This window comes from Schistocerca cancellata, chromosome 2, assembly GCF_023864275.1.
Source record: "Schistocerca cancellata isolate TAMUIC-IGC-003103 chromosome 2, iqSchCanc2.1, whole genome shotgun sequence".
Taxonomy (NCBI): Eukaryota; Metazoa; Arthropoda; class Insecta; order Orthoptera; family Acrididae; genus Schistocerca; species Schistocerca cancellata.
In genome coordinates, this window is record NC_064627.1 from 667,790,414 (window position 1) to 667,808,874 (window position 18,461).

The 18,461-nt window shown below is 38.7% G+C and overlaps 1 protein-coding gene across 2 annotated transcripts in view; it reads left to right on the top strand.

The window, feature by feature from the left end:
• The window catches only part of LOC126162380 (lysosomal acid glucosylceramidase-like), a 518,384-nt gene that overhangs the window by 152,398 nt on the left and 347,525 nt on the right, over window positions 1–18,461 (top strand). The gene's annotated exons all lie outside the window — the stretch shown is intronic.

Consider the following 18,461-nt stretch of genomic DNA (forward strand, 5'->3'; position numbering starts at 1 on the left):
GAGACGAGGTACTGGCAGAAGTAAAGCTGTGAGGACGGGGCGTGAATCGCTGAATGTCATTGAAACTACCTTACGAGGGAAAGTGAAGCACCTAAAGGGAAGCGATAAGCAACAGATGGATAAGTTACTGTTTGAATTTAGTGATCTGTTTTTTCCAAAAGGGTCACTGCCAGCAATGCATATTACACAGTACCGAATACCGACGGGAAATGAATCGTCGGCTTACCGCAAATCATACAGTATGCCGAAGTACATGCAGTTGATTCTGAAGGAATTCATGTATCAACCGCTGAAGGATAGGATTATAGAGGAAAGCAGTAACCCATGGGTTACCGAAATTGTCGTCGTGCCCAAAAAATCTGTGGGTGGATCACGAAAATCTGAATGCAAAGACTATAACGGATGCCTACTCTTTCTCTAACGTTACAAAAACCATAGACTATTGAAGCCAGTGCAAGTATTTGCCGATGATGGACTTAAACGGACTTAAAGAGTGGCTACCAGCAATTGGACCGCCAACAAACAGCATTTTATTAGGTATGGGGACATTATCAATATAGAAGTATTCCATTCGTGTTCTAAAACCCATCTGCGATGTTTCAAAGGTTGCTGGATGGAGTCCTCAGATGGTTGAAACTAGGGATGCGGAAAAACCAACCAGTTAAAACCGATACCGGTATTAGCTCTGAATAACAGATATTTTTCGGAATTTGTTTGTCCTCAGTTAATATAGGAGTTTCACCGGATAAAAAAGCAGAAGTATCAATTAGCCATAGCAGCAATGCTAAAATTTTTGGTTTTTAAATGAACCTTTTTTAAAAAACTATTGATTTTAATTCGTAAAATTACCATTGCTGAGAAATATCGCGTTCTAATAGAAATTGGGAAAAGCTATCAGTGCTATTTTAATAACAACGCAGACAGAAACGAGCAACAAACCCGTGGCACAAGAATTGGTACAGCGTCGCTGAAACATTAATGACCTATTACTACATGGCGTAGCCTATTGATGGGTACATCTGTACATGCAGTGCGACAAGACTTGTCCCATCTGGTCTGTACGGTAGTCTCTTACTGTCGTCGTCAGACTTTTTTTTTTTTTTTTTTTTGCACAATCTCGAGTCTGGAAGAATTTTACGAATTGCGGCATCAGTGAAGTAGAGTGCTCCATTGGCTTTAAAAGATTAAACACGGGAGGAGACACAACAAACTTGTGACATCATATAAGGAGGAAGGTTATAACTAAAAAATTAATTCATGGCTTATAATAAAAATGGAAAGTAGCTGATCTGCTGCCTGTGTATGGATAATAAGCCTTTATCTACTTGTAGCCCTCGAAAACGTACAAATTAACACGGAAAATAGACTTTTTCAACCTCCGTTTTCACCCTTTAGCACTGTCTGTGCGTAATGCCCAGATAGTGGTATGATTTCCAGTTATAATACGATTTTTGAGCAGAGTTACAAAAGTTAGAATCAATTGGAGAATACTGATTGTTTCTTGTAGTTTCAACCGCTTACCACTTTCCTAGAAACGCAGTGAACGATGCACAGAATATATTTTCTTTTCATCGCCTATTTATTTTAATATGTTGATTCTATGTATCTTGAAACTGAGTGAATCAAAATATTTCAATCTTTGGTCGGTGTCGACGTTTATTACAGGGAATTATAGGAATGAAAAAAACGAAAATCATTTATTTCAGAAACCAGTTATTTTGAGCGGTTTTAACAGTCAGGTTAAAATTACGTGAAAAATAAACGATATTACCGAATTCGGTTGTTTCAGCGATAACCGTCATCGCTAGTTGAAACCACGTCACTGCTCCAGTATCTTGATGATATAATCGTGTTTGCGAGTGATATGCAGGAGCACAAACGATACCTATGAAAGGTATTCCTGAGATTGAGGGCCACGACTTTATCGTTGAGTACAGAGAAGTGTAGTATTGTGTTAGAAGATGTGGCACACCCTGGTCACATAATCAGTAAGGCTGGTGATAGGATAAACCAAAGGTAAATGAAAACTACATGAATTTTGTGTACCTGAATGAGTGAATGAACTGCAATCATTTCGTGGAGTCAGGAATTCTTACAGAAGATTTGAAAAAGAATTTGTGGATACTGCCAGACCGTTGATGTAGTTACTGAATAAAGATTTAAAATTTACTTGATCAGAGGTGTGTAGCATGCTTTCGAGAAACTGAAAGAAACTTTGGCGTTGAGTCCGATCTCAGAGTTTCCAAATTTCAACAAGGAATTCGTTCTGTCATGCGATGCATTCAACCACGCACTTCACAGCGTTTTGTTTCAGGAAGTCCAGGGCGTAAAACGTCCATTGGCCTATGTATCAAGGCAAATGAACTCAGCAGAGAAGAATTACTCCATGACAGAAATGGAGATGTTGAGCCTTATCTATGAAATCATCACTTCAAATGTTATCTTTGTGGGAAAAATTTTCTAGCGGTAATGGGACAGTAATTGCAGGAACTATTGCTGGGGTTGAAACAGCCATCTAGTAGGTTGAGTCGATAGGCAATATGATTAAGTGAATTTTATTTGGAGATAATACATAAACCTGGAAAGAGAAACGAATACGTGGATGAATTGAATAGGAATGTAGCAGTACTATAAGTAGGAGATAATGACTTTAAATGCGAACATTTTAGTTTAGGCCTTACCGTAAGTGTAATTGACATTAAATGAAACAACAAGTTTACTGTTACCAGTCACTGTTTAAAATGAGCTTAGGGAGTGTCAAGAACACAGCAGATAGCTTGGCAGTTTTGTGTTTAGGATGGCTTGCTGAGCAGAGAAACTAAATTGGGTCTAAGAGTAGTGGCGCCAGCAAAACTGACATATAGAGTATTAAAGGAGACACATGATCACAAGTCAGCGGGTCTTGATGCTGTAGGTCTACCAACAGGAGGGTAGTGGAAAGGTACTGGTGCAGGAATAGGAAGGCAGATGTCGACAAATATGTGCAGAATTGCATACAGTGTGCACAAAAAACGGATTTCTGTCGGACAAGAGTGTCATTACAGAGGTTACCTGAAGCATCAACACTGTTCCATTTGATCAGGGTTGATGTCATAGGTCCTTTCAATAGAAAAAAACCTGCAGGCAACAAATACGTACGATTATAGACCATTTCTCGAGATATCTAGAAATGGCCACGATTCCCCATCAAAAGGCAGCAACTGTCGCACAATCACTAGTAAACAACTGGATACTGAGACCTTGTCGGATTTGTTGAAGGAATTGTGTAAGCTGTTGTGTGTGAAAAACTAAGAAAGAGCCCCTTCGATCCTTAAGCTAATGGAAGAATGGAAAGAGTTCATAGACCAATACTGAAAATGCTAGGATACGATGAGGACCCATACCATTCCAGTTGGGATGTTTACTTAAGGCCAGGATAGAGAGGTCTGCTGTTATGACTTAAACTGCATCCTGCACGCAGGCTTACAATTATTGCCAGATGAAGCATGTAGATGAATCAATTATACAGTGGTTTCTCCCAGATGTATCTCATTCGTATGTTTATACGTAAGTTACATAAATTACAGGTTTAGAGTTAATATCCAATAGCATTCCAGATGTATTCACTTCGCACAAATTGGATAGTAGAGGGACAGGGCTGGTATGAGTACCAAATTGAAGGTCACAATGTAACCTGATACCCTGCCCACCCATCTGGGGAACTGCAAGCAGTAAATTCAAGGTCACAATGTAATGTGATATGTTATCATGTGTCAAGGTAATACTCCTTCCGCCCTCACCTCTAGGCCCTTTATATGACATAAAACTAGTGGGAAAATGAAGATCACTCATCCATTGAGCTGATATGAGCATCAAATTCGAGGTCGCCCTCTCCCTCTTAATCAAGGTCAATTGGAGCACATAAACATAACGGTAAAATCAAGTTCCCCTCCCCTTTACTCACCTCCCCTCTCTCTTCACTCTCTAGGCTAATTGCATGAATCTTGTTATTCAGGCTCTGTACACCATAGTGGAAGAGTTGTCGTTAATCATAACCAGAGACCAAACACTGCACCAGGCAGAATGAGAAGAATAAGAAAACTGTCACATTTGAATGTACGTATCATTATCTGACTGCCCACAATTATTATTTTTGTATAAGCTTTTCTTGCAAATACTTACGATATTTTTTTCCAACAGTATGGTACCCCCACCCCGCACTCTCTCCCTCTCCCCACCCCACTGATGTACTGAAATCGAAATCACCACCAGCTGATATGTTGGACCAAGACTCATGGCAGTTAGTGCTGCAACACATATATGAATTATGAGACCATGAAATGCAGTTGGCGTAAACATCCCAGAGCACTTACAGCAGTACACCGATTGGTTATTGGAGTAGCTTTCAGAGTCTCCTCAACCAACTGAGTTACAGTTAGGTGATTCCAAGAATATTGTCCTTCGCAAATACTTGTCATGTAACTTCCAGTGGTTTGAATGTATGAACGTAAGTTTAGCACTGGATAGAGACTTTGATGTAATAATTGAAGTTGAGAATGTTTTTTGTGGTGCTAAAGTGCAGTGTACATGGTTTGAGTGAGACTATTTACATAGCATAATCGAGTACAACGAGAGTAAGAAGACAACCGAGTGTGACCCATCTCATACAGCTGTCAACATTCGTATATTTGGCAGGAATGTGCTCACTATCGATATGTACAGAAAAGAAACGCTGGAATTAAAATCTTGTGAGCCATGTGTTTACACACAACATGTAAGTGTTGTAACTTCCGAGACTTATATAGTGCATTATCTATCACGACAAACAAGTTTAGTAAGTGGTGGCCATGCGTCATATCCATATTCTAATACTTTGTAAGCTATCTATATGAGCTCAGTGTGTATGTGAGTAAGATACAACAGTACAGATACTCCTGTGGACATACAGTACCAAAGTACACTGTTATTGTCCCTATAAGTATAAAATCCATAGAAGCAAACTTTTCAGACAAAATACCTCAGTATCTTGTTGCTCCTGTTGGTTTAAATGTGATTCAAGGTGAATTTAAGATATAGAGTAAACAATTATCTACAAATTATTGTGAAAAGAATGACTGCAATTTTTAACTATTATAACTGATAATTAACACACACACACACACACACACACACACACACACACACATATATATATATATATATATATATATATATATATATATATATATATATATATATACATAGAAGTGTTTTATTTCCTCCTGCCCATCTCGTTATTCAAATATTTATGAAGATGTGTAGCCAATGCTAACCACCAATCACAGCAATCATGCCTCATAGCTGGTCAGGAGTCAACACATGAGAGATAACAGTCCCACCTACACATCCAACCTGCCTGAACTTATCGACCAGTTAAGCACACAGGAGAGGAGAAAGCACCGACTAGTCTCACTTCCCCCACACCAACCTGTAGTCATTCTGAGTCAATGAATAAGGTGTCTGTTTCTCAATCAGAGGTTTATAGAGAAAGTGTCCCATCACTGTAATCCAATCAACTTGCGAAGCTGAGGTCACAAAATAGATTATTGTTTTAAAGAAATAGAAAATGTAATAGAGTGAGAAATAATTTTATTTGTTCCTTTCAACAATCATCACAATGCAGTTTAATAGGAGGAAGTCTACATCATGCATTAAGATCGTAATGTTTATAGATAGGACCATACTTAGAAATGAGCGTATCACTCTGAAAGAAAAGAGATAGCCAGCGAAATCTGTGTGAAGTATCACATAATAACGCTATCAGTTCTTTAAAAAACATATAAAACTTGGGATTAGCATGGAAGCTCAAGGCCCCTATAATATCACTCCTTAAACACAACAACTAGTAGATTAATAAATTAACAATTTATTCAAGACCACATTTATAAAACAGCTAACATACAATCAACATGTGGCCATCTTAAAAACTATATCCAAAATGACCAATAACTTCCTTCTCAAGCAAGCAGCAAATTAGACAACCAGCACAATACATTACACTTAATATAATTTATTGGCAAGCAAATATAATTTTTTTAAATATGTGAAGTATGTTAAATGTTTATCAAATGGACAGCGACGCCAGGCTGCCCTGGGCAAAAGGTGGCTTAACTTAAAATGCCAGAAGTAACGGACCAGCCATGCAAAACAACACCTAAACTGTGGGGCCCGACTGGGAGTCTCTTCCCATTAGGACGACACGTCACAGCTTCTGTGCACCGAAGCAGAACGTGGCGCTGCTCCCACACACCCCAATGTGCAGAAAACTGGAACACAAGCAGACCGCAGAAAACACGGCAAACACCTAGCAGACATCACTTAATATAAGTTAAGAAATCGATAAACAATATAATTTAAAAAACCGATAGGTGCTTTCAATGGAAACTAGTTAAATTTAGGAGCAATATCAATGCCGCAAGACATTTAAACTAAGACTTGTACACAAATGGAATGCTGTAAAATAATATGAGACTTTTACACTCTTATAGTTTACCCAACAACATTTACACATATGATTAAGGCCGACAATTTGTACCAAGATGAAATGGAAATAATTTCGAGATAATATCACGTTATCCAAATGCGCAACTTCATAACAAAATTAGGTTTGTGCACTTTAATTTCGTTGCACAGGTCTGCCATATAAGTGCCAATTGTGTAAGCTTAATATGCAGAAAATCAGAACTAGACTAAGAGCTATTATGTTCAATACCTTACAGTTACAACATCTTTGGGGGATATAGATTTCCCTAAAGGAGATAGTGACTGCTGGTCTCGGCTGCTCTTACTTCAACAACCCATAAATTAGGGCAACCAACCAACACGTGACAGTCGCTACAACGCAAATAGTTCCACGAAACGAAGGCATCAAAACCACTTACACCTTTGATGGAGAGAGTTGTTCGAGATGGTCACGAGGCAGGGGTCTGTCCGAGAAAATAGGCACCAAAGCAATGCGACAAGCAGCGCCCGGAGTTGACATCAGGCAGGTGCACCACGAACTCGTGACCGTCCTGCTAGGTAGACCGTCCGGGCCGCAACTGGCCGAGCCCAAGTGTTTTTTTTTTTTTTTTGCTCCTTAGTCCCCTCAAGCTCGTCCTGGCGCCTCGTAGCGAGTCCCACAAGCAACTTCCCGACCGCCAATACCCACCGCCACATCACAACAGGGGCAAAGATCACAGTACAGCCAGGTAATCGATAGTCGTGCCAAAGAGCTGGTGTGCCTGAAAAGGCTGACCACGGCTCACACTGCATTCAGACTATGGTGTATTTCTGTAAGTTTCTTATAAATGTCTAAAAGCAGCTCATACATGTTTTTAAATATAAGCAACTCAAACAGATAATAAGAGTTAACACTTTCTTCTTCCTTATTGTTGAGTCCATAGACATCCAACTGCAGCATTGTGATGAATTTGAGAATAATTTGTTCCAAAATATTTAGGATATCTGGGCTTAGTAGATTTCCTGAATACACCAGTATTATGCAGTCATCATTCTCCTTTAATAATGAGTTAATGGATGTCTTCAGAGAACAGACAGATGTTTCGATGTTCAGAACTTGCAGTATACAGTCATTGCCACCACTTAAATTAACAACTACAAGTATTACTTTGCATTTATCATGTATAGCACGAAGTGTCTTAATCTTATTCATTCTTCAAGGGTACCTGAGCAAGTGATAGTTCTCAACTGACCGCAAACCCAGTGTATTTTTCATTTTATATCTGCAAATCCAAAGATGATATCAATTTTTCTTCACTATGTGTAGAATGCAGCCAGTGTTATAAAATTACTGCAGTTGATAAATCATTCACTCAGTCACTTAAGGACTCTTAAAGGGTGAACATGTCCTAGTGTATAGTACTATTCCCCACCTTGATGAGTCAAATATCAATGTAGTCGTAAAAATATATCTATAACCCATATTTTTTCTGGCAGGTGAGGCAGAGTCATGGCAGGGCCCTCACATGCAAATTATGTTGTTAAATTTGACATATAGTTTAAACAGTAGCGACAGTGAATGCGCCAGTGTGGGAATGCTCTCGGATTGTGAGTTATACCCAGTGGTGGCTTTCAAGAATCCTCGATATAGTGCTACAGAAGTCATAGTCTCCCTGTGTGCATGGGTTATCCTATGTGATAATACAATGAACATTGCTGCCATGTTCCATGGAAATGCTCAGTCTCCCTCAGAGATACAAGGTGATAATATGAACTCGAAAGAGACTTCCACAAACACTTAAACTTTGTATGGAGATAGAGTGTGTCCATCTACAAGAGCATACATTTAAAAATTTAGTGTATGTCAGTTACGAATCGAGCATATTCTACACAAGTGGCTAAGCTGGCAATCATATGTATACAGATTCTACAAGAAAATATGGATGAATTTGTTGGAGTTAATGTTCCAGTCTCTTCTGCTGTCACAGGAAATCATTGCTCAACTATGTATTTCACACATGGAAATAGCTAGAAATAAGTGTGTTCACATGTCCTGCTGTAAGTAAGAGCTTATAAAGAAAAAAATTTAAGAGCTACATATGTGGTTTTACTTCTCCACAAAATCCCCTTCATCACCATGATGAGTGGACAATGACCCCTGTCACAAGAACTTCATAGATTCTACAAGAAAATATGGATGAATTTGTTGGAGTTAATGTTCCAGTCTCTTCTTCTGTCACAGGAAACCATTGCTCAACTATATATTTCACACATGAAAATAGGTACGAATAAGTATGTTCACGTATCCTGCTGTAAGTAAGAGCTTATAAAGAAAAAAATTTAAGAGCTACATGTGTGGTTTTACTTCTCCATAAAATCCCCTTCATCACCATGATGAGTGGACAATGACCCCTGTCACAAGAACTTCATAGTTAGAATAGGTCCTGCAGTGATATTGAGAACTGGAAGAAGAAGAATAAGAAGAAGAACAACAACAGGAATGTATCACTCCTTACAGATTATATAGGAATTATAATAGTTGGTCCATCTGACTGTGGCAAAACGAATATTATTGTGTCACTGGGAACACTTCCTAGTAGGATTTGCTTCTAAAATGTGTATATATTTTCGGATACATTATTTCAGTTGAAGTGCCAGGTGTTGCATGAAATATTCAGTGAAAATGGTGATATCTGCCACTGGATCAGCAGTAGAAAAAACGAGGATCACATACGGAAATATGTCTGTTATGGTTGTTAATAGCTGTTGACGTTTTTCATTTGATTCATACATATTCCAGGATCCTGGAACAGTTGGTAAGGGATAATGCAAAGCTTGTTATTGCCTTCAGAAAGGACGATATGAATTTAAAACGCATTTAGCAAGCACATGTAGGAAATGACATGACGTTCATTGAATTTATAACCATATGCGGAGATTGCTGGAATCACACAAAATATGGGTTTCTGGCTATTGATAAAACAAAGAAATTAAATAATCGGCAATATAGATGAAACTTAAAGAAGTTTCTGTTTAAAAGGTAGTATGACAATATGTAACTGTGTCAATGTATAGTATACAATGGACAAATTCACATACATGTCATGCACTTATTCCAGGTGGATGATGCTCAAATCAAAAATCCATTTATTCACTGACACACAAATTGAAGCAATAAGCGTAGGTCTTAAAACTGCACTACAGAAATTCAGAATATCTATGAAACTCTTATACATCACACTACGGAAATGCAAACATTGGGAAACACTATGAAAACAGTAACTGTTAAGGTCCATGAATTGAGAAAAATTAGAGGATAAAGCCTCCTCCTATAAATGTAAAAGAAAACAAATGCTTAGAAAGGAAGCACTAGTACCCTCTTGATCTATATCAATATAGTAAATGCAAAGGTTATGAGACTGAAAGAGTTTTAGGCATATGAAGTGAAAACCCCTTCCATTAATATGTTTAAGCCTGAGAAACAATATAAACTGCATCCTGTCTCAAAGTCAGTCTAGTGCACAATGGCGTATTGACAAAGTGCAAAGTCATTGAGGTGCTCAGAAATGTTAGTTTAAATTTATAGTTACTTGATTTAGGGCAGATGGTGAAAGAAACGTTGAAGCTCAAAACTGAAAGTCTTAAACGACATACTGGAGGTAGGCAGAAGAGGGAGGAAAGAAGAAGAAGAAAAGCAAGGATATATTGTTACTGCTTACATTAATCATTTCAGTGTTAGCGAAATAGATTTAACGTATGTGGTCATCAGAAAGAAACAGTATATAGCAGGTACGCATCCCATATATTTACTGCAGTATGCAATAAAGGTTGAGGATAAGAAACCTGAAAGAGCACCCAGATTAATGCAGCTAACATTCTTAACATAGAATCCTGACAAGTATTTGGCGAAAGAGATAGAAACGTGGTGAAATATAGGTAACACAACACACCAGATGGACGAATAAAAATTTCAAACAACAGGAAATATTATTATACAAGCATTAGCTCGTGTACATGACGCTCGCCAGGATATTGACTTTCAGCATAAAAGAATGAACAGTTAACCTGTGAAGTATATACCATGTATTATGATCAACACCATCAAATAAAAGTACAGTTATGGTTGCTCATAGACCCGGGAATATACCTTAAATGGATGAAATCGTATCAATCATTTCAGAGCTTCAAGAAAAATGTGTTATTGAATAATTTTGGGGATTGTAGTTTTACAACTCCAGAAATTGGTGCGTAGAACATTCCTGCTTATATGTGTTATAGTACAACTTTTAAATGATTTATGGCAGGCATGTATCATAGATATGAGGCAATACTTATGAGCAAATAAAGGTTTCATGTATATTTTAATGGTGATCAATATGTATTCCAAGCTCTGTTAGGCACTATCTGTAAAATCAAAGACTGGAAAGAGATGTACACAGAATCCTTTAACAGTTGATGTAGATGGTGACAAATCGATGTCCCATAAACCTTCAAACCAACCACTGAGATGAATTTTACAGTAAGTATTTCGAGACAGTGTCAGATATGCATGGAATACACCACTACTCAACATTGTTCCATATGACAGGGAGTGCTGTGGAAAACCCATACATGAATGTGTTTTAATTTTCATGGTTCATTCAAAGGCTAGATATTATTACAAAAATAAGCTGGCAGTGAACAATACTAAACATCATATGAAGAAATGAAACTGGTTTATGTTCATGGCAGTGAGCTTGTAAATCGCATTGAAATGTTGTAACCACAGAAGCACAAAAATAATGTAGGTGATATGGTTTTTGTTTCAATATAAAAGACTACATTTGAAAAGTCTTACCTAGCAAACTGGTCAGTAGAGATAATTACAGTTTCCAAAGTGCAACGAACAAACTCAAGAACTTAATGGAGGCATAGGTGGGGAAATTGCTGGGAGCTTTCTCACAGAAGGCTTACAGAGAAGTTCTGAACCAGATGTGTTTCTCATAGAGCGTTTTCATAAACTGTTGATTGAACAAGGCTATAGTAGAATGGATTGACTTCCCATCGCTGCACAACAGTTGGGTGAACGATTGTGATTTGATATATAACAGTGTGTGAAAACCACAAACAGTAAAGTAGCATAAGACGAGTGCTAGGAAGTGCATCGAAGGTGATGCCAGCATTCTTGGTAAAATATCAATTGAATTGCACATTCTTTCATATAAGTGTTGTAGGCCTGGAACAAAACTTACAAAATGACTACCATATGGCGATAAGGGGATTAATCTCTTGGACTGGGCCTGCAAGGAGCACAATATAATGTGCACAGCAAATGAAGGTTTGGTGGAACAGCATGCTCCGGATCGAATTTTAGTTGACAAAGCCCAGCAAATACATGGAAGAGGGGACGTCGGCAAAGGGCAATATATTGCGGCGTTCGCAGATGGTAAAGCAACGCAGGCCAAATTGCAACTGGATACTGTAATAAATTTCTGACAGTTTATAAATTCAGCTCGTGATACACTAAAGAAGCAGAAGAAAAGACTTTTAGGATATTTAAAAAAATTGTATCCAGACAGCTGTGTTAGTGCCTAAAGGTGTCTTGAAACAGAAGCATGTAGAGGAGGAGGAGGAGGAAGAAGAAGAAGAAGAAGAAGAAGAAGAGTGGCCAAAGCACCTCATATTCTACCGAACCCGAAGACATCTGGTGAAATTTTCCCATTTCTAATTTATGTGCTGGCGGGTCTTTCAATAATTTGTTGTTCTGCTGGAGGAGCATCAACCATAGACCAAACGTTAAATAAAGTGAAAAGCCCACAGAAATGGTTTCACGACTCGAAAAAATATAACAGACTTATGGAATCTGTCACTATTGGAAAAGATATGTATATGAAACCACACAGAAAAGGATATACACTATTCATAAAGAAACACCTAGCTATACTACCTGACAGAACGCTTACAAATATAGAGCTTTCTTAAATTCGTCAAAAAATGAACATTACCGGAATGTTCATGCAGAATAAAATGCTAGAGACAAGGTGGAAATCAGAAGAATGTGGGATTATGCATTTAGATGTTGCTGGAGGTTCAGGGACGCACTGGGCTGCATATATTCAAATAACCAGAATAATGTGTACTCGAACTTCGACTCGTTAAGGGAATCATGTCCATCAAAGAGCTACACCAATATTTTACCAACAACTGTATTTCTGTAATTTTCGATGCTACCAAGACTTCAATACATATCTGTGTGGGCATTTCTGCCTCATGTTCCTCCATGTGACTGCATAAGAACAGGTACATCACTGGCTTGGAAGTGATGTCATACACTCTAAATTTAAAAGAATGATCATCAACATTATCTGTGAATTACGTTCCACCAATAAATCTTAGCAAGAGGGAATGCACTGACTTAATGTAGAAATATATCATTCAGGATGTTACAAATGTGAACAACAAAATGTGTCGAGGAAATGGTAAGGTTGTTGCAATACTACCTGGTTTATACAATACTGGCGATTCAGATCCATTTATAAAACAATTCGTAAATGGGTTAGAGCTACGTCCAAATGTTAGTACGTTTAAAGCAAAAGTAAAAGCGGCAAAAAAGGCTTTAGGCCAGAGGGTTCAATATAACCACTACTGGGTTTCTCGAGCAGACAAATTTTGGTCAAGAATTCTCATAACATTTACGATTCCAATCATCCATACTACCACTTAGCTTGATACACATCGACTGTAATAGTCGTACCTCAGTGGCTGACTAATTAAAGCAAACTATGGACTCTTCCGTACAGTGGGTCGAGCATATAAAATCTCTGAGCTACCTGTCAGCACAAAATACCTCTCAATGACTGTTCAGACATTAGATCTTCTCGATTTCAATATCGTAGACCAGGACAGAAATTTAATTGATTATCGAGATGAGAAATTCGTGGTACATCTACAACTGACGCAGTATGGGTGTAAGATATAGAACTGATGCATGCAGCCATCAATGCACCATTTTGCAGTGAAAGCACAATGTGATGATATGGAAGAATTACAAGTTCCTAAAACTGGTAGCATTGAAACCATGCAATGCCGTCTCTTGATACAATACTTCAAATTCCACATCAAGCGTGAGTTATTCGCCAGGAATATTTCTCCCACAAACCTTTCGCTTTGGTGACATTTAATAATAATGAGGTGATTAGGAATCTCTTTCAAAACCAAGATGCTTTAACAATTCCAAGCAACAGTTTCCTGTACTTGGAAGTCCATTTGTGGAGGAGGAAGAAGGCCAACATTGATATCACAACTTACACTTAATGCTTTTGTCTCATAACATGACCGCCAGGTGAGTTATACTATAACAACACTGCTCTACCTCCAATTCAAGAAGTTAATTATATATTTATTTCATTTACTGGTAATTTTAGAAAGTAGATAATGATGTTTGATTAGAAGCAGTGATTCACGTCGCACTTTGCTCCTTGTTAACATCTGGATTTGACAACACTAACACACAATACACAAATTGACATTCAGACACTGGTGTTGTTTATGATCATTGTGGTCTACAGTAGATAATCTCAACATATTTTCGAATCCAAAATTTCAACGCTGGTGTTGAACGCTGATGCCTTATCAAGTGTGGAACAAAATCCACATAACTAAGAATTAGCACCTATACGAAAGAATGCACAAAGACTGGTGATATGTGTAAGTATGTATTAAAACTACTACGATATGATAATTTCTCTTACTTAATCACCAAGAAGCACATGAATGTATAATAACTGAATCTAAAAATTCTAACTAAGCAGGTTCCCCAATTTATGCGAAACCGACTGCTATTGTTTTTGAGTGTATACCAGAAGAATCCAGGTTCTAGTCCTGGCACAGGTTTCACCAATTTATGGGAGCTCCCCACTACAAGATTTTATCTCCACAGCGCAGAAAACTAATTGTGTTAGCCACTTCTCTAAGATCCACCCTATGAATTGACATATACGCAATTTTAAATAAGAACGTGATGTGAAGCCCAAGATATGGATACCAAAGTGGGTGATGTGCAGAATAATTAATGTGACAGGAGGGTATCGGACAAAAACAAGCTTCCATTGAAATATTCCAATTTAATTCATTAAGACAATGATTATCATACTCATGGGAAGACACATTGAAACAGTTGTTAAATTGTATATGTATTAACTTTCTGACTGCAAATTTTAAGAGATATCAATGTTACTCTACTACCCAACAAACTGCACCCAGTTAACTCAATTCCCAATCTTAGACACAATTTAACCCCTACTGAAAAACACTGGGACCCGAAGTCAGGTGACTGAGTAAATCGATCACACATTCAACACATGTACGTTAAACCTGAGTCAGGCAATTGCATGAAATTCCACAACTGTGGAAGAGAATGAATTGGCTCTCCAAAAAAAATGGTTCTGAGCACTATGCGACTTAACATCTGAGGTCATCAGTCCCCTAGAACTTAGAACTACTTAAACCTAACTAATCTAAGGACATCACATACATCCATGCTTGAGGCAGGATTCGAGCCTGCGACCGTAGCGGTCGCGCGGATCCAGACTGAAGCGCCTAGAACCGCTCGGCCACACCGGCCGGCAATTGGCTCTCCAGTGTCACCTGTAATGCACATCCGCGAAACTCTACAAGCCACCACCAACCGATGTCAGCCCATTAATTTCCAAGGTGCGTCAATGAAAATGAAAATTTTGGCTTTCCTTTTTGGTCTGCGCTCTTCTTTCCCACCGAACATCGTCTGTTGCCAGTAGCAAATGTACAAAGCTCTGTAGCACAATAGTGAAGTTTCCCCCCAACATAAAGAACTCCGCCAAGACAGTGTGTCACCATCAGAAGCCAATCATTTCGCAAAACTCTCCACTATTGTCAAAAAATGTTCACATCAAACTTGTGCTCGTGACGTCATACTCTAACAAACCAATTCCGCCTCTTCACGTCCATGGAGTTAGCCACGCATCACAGGACCTCTGGGTTTAGGAAATACTACTCATGAGGCTAGTCCATTATTTTTCGCAATTTGTGTTTTAGGAAATGGCCGATCGCTAGCTACAAAGCTGGTCTGCACAACATGGGAAAACAGCCATTTCCAGCAACTCGTGATACCTCTTCATCGTCTGATGGCCCGCTCGCCTGCTCATAGTTGTAACGTAGACAACACTGTGAGACCCCAGGGACACTTCAGTAGTTCCAGTTTAATGAAGTCAAGGCCTGTCGCTTCGTTCGCCCCGTATAGTGTCGTTCTCTGTAATATTTCCTGTTCAGCCATCTACCCTCCAGCGCACTGTGTCTTTCCCCACACTCAAAATCATTAAAAAAAGTGAGTCCTTCACCATGTTAAAGAAAGGAAAACACCTAGAGCACTTTACTACCGGTCACTGCGGTCCCAGATCTTTAATAAATGTTTTCTTATTGCAGTCCCCATCATACCCATTCTCAAAATTACTAAATTGATATCAAAATTGACGAAAGAGGATTGCAAATTTTCCTGCTGCATTTCACCCTATATTGATCAACAAGTTACAGGTAACTAAGTTATGCTAATGAAGATGCCCTTGCTTGGTACCGATACCAGGTCAATGCAATAAAAGTTGTGCCACTGTGTGGCTGTTTTTGCTCTTCATTGAAACTTAAATATGGTTGCTGAACGTTAGTTATTTTAAATATATAACATATGTATTTTTGTGTGATTTTCATTAAATAATTTTAATTAACCTTTACAAACTCTCTGGCTACAATTGTGTAGATTAACTTTAACTAACTCTTGACCGCAATAGATGTATTTTTTCCCAGTATAAACCTCAGGTACACATTTTTGAATGTTCAACCTTTTCCTTATTCACAAGTATTGCCAACCGTTGGGCATCACTATGAAAATATCAGTAAGTGAGCGTAGCAGTGCACAGCAGCTCGTGACTACCAGAATACACAGATGTGACTGGTTCGCTATATTCCACTGTATATAACTGAACATTTTTATTGTTATTTTGCATGTTAACTATTCACTGACCATTTTATTATTTTTTGCAATAGAGAATATTTCGTAATTAATTATTTTAGTCCATGAAATGAAGCCGAGTGTACACAGTATCTTCTGAAAATGGGTAGATATTTTTATATCAATATTCCATCTAAAATCATTAAAAAATTACCTAGGAACATTACCACATAAAGAAAAATGTTTTTTCTCTAGAAAAATTCAGGTTTGAAAGAGCTAAAAAGGATCTTACAATCAGGTTTGCTTATTTTAGAGCTCCTTGAAATATGTAGTATTTCAAAAGGGTTCCATCAAGAAAGAATTTTGAGAACTGCTGTAGGAGGAAAATCCACCTTTAACTGATGAAACTGAGAAAGACGCCAGAATTACTGAATGACACAAAGAACTGAAATAGGTGCAATGATAACCTAATCTACAGAAATTATAATCCAGTTAAGTATTAGAGGCTTGTCACCACAATTAATAACTGGATGAGAAAGGATGAAAGGCGACATATCAAAATCAGATGCAGAAAAAGTATACTAATAAATAAAATCACTGCACCTCCAATGCTGAAATAGTAATATAATAATAAAACTAAAATTTTCTGAGCATTTTCAGAAACACCATATACAGGGTGTTAAAAAAAGGTACTGCCAAACTTTCAGGAAACATTCCTCACACACAAAGAAAGAAAATATGTTATGTGGACATGCGTCCGGAAACGCTTACTTTCCATGTTAGAGCTCATTTTATTCTCTTCAAATCACATTAATCATGGAATGGAAACACACAGCAACAGAACGTACCAGCGTGACTTCAAACACTTTGTTACAGGAAATGTTCAAAATGACCTCCGTTAGCGAGGATACATGCATCGACCCTCCGTCGCATGGAATCCCTGATGCACTGATGCAGCCCTGCAGAATGGCGTACTGTATCACAGCCGTCCACAATACGAGCAGGAAGAGTCTCTACATTTGGTACCGGGGTCGCGTAGACAAGAGCTTTCAAATGCCCCCATAAATGAAAGCCAAGAGGGTTGAGGTCAGGAGAGCGTGGAGGCCATGGAATTGGTCCGCCTCTACCAATCCATCGGTCACCGAATCTGTTGTTGAGAAGCGTACGAACACTTCGACTGAAATTTGCAGGAGATCCATCGTGTATGAACCACATGTTGTGTCGTACTTATAAAGGCACATGTTCTAGCGGCACAGGTAGAGTATCCCGTATGAAATCATGATAACGTGCTCCATTGAGCGTAGGTGGAAGAACATGGGCCCCAATCAAGACATCACCAACAATGCCTGCCTAAACGTTCACAGAAAATCTGTGTTGATGACGTGATTGTACAATTGCGTGCGGATTCTCGTCAGCCCACACATGTTGATTGTGGAAATTTACAGTTTGATCACGTTCGAATGAAGCCTCATCCGTAAAGAGAACATTTGCACTGAAATGAGGATTGACACATTGTTGGATGAACCAATCGCAGAAGTGTACCCGTGGAGGCCAATCAGCTGCTGATAGTGCCTGCACACGCTGTGCATGGTACGGAAACAACTGGTTCTCCCGTGGCACTCTCCATACAGCGACGTGGTCAACGTTACCTTGCACAGCAGCAATTTCTCTGACGCTGACATTAGGGTTATCGTCAACTGCACGAAGAATTGCCTCGTCCATTGCAGGTGTCCTCGTCGTTCTAGGTCTTCCCCAGTCGCGAGTCATAGGCTGGAATGTTCCGTGCTCCCTAAGACGCCGATCAATTGCTTCGAACGTCTTCCTGTCGGGACACCTTCGTTCTGGAAATCTGTCTCGATACAAACGTACCGCGCCACGGCTATTGCCACGTGCTATCCATACATCAAATGGGCATCTGCCTACTCCGCATTTGTAAACATTGCACTGACTGCAAAACCACATTCGTGATGAACACTAACCTGTTGATGCTACGTACTGATGTGCTTGATGCTAGTTCTGTAGAGCAATGAGTCGCATGTCAACA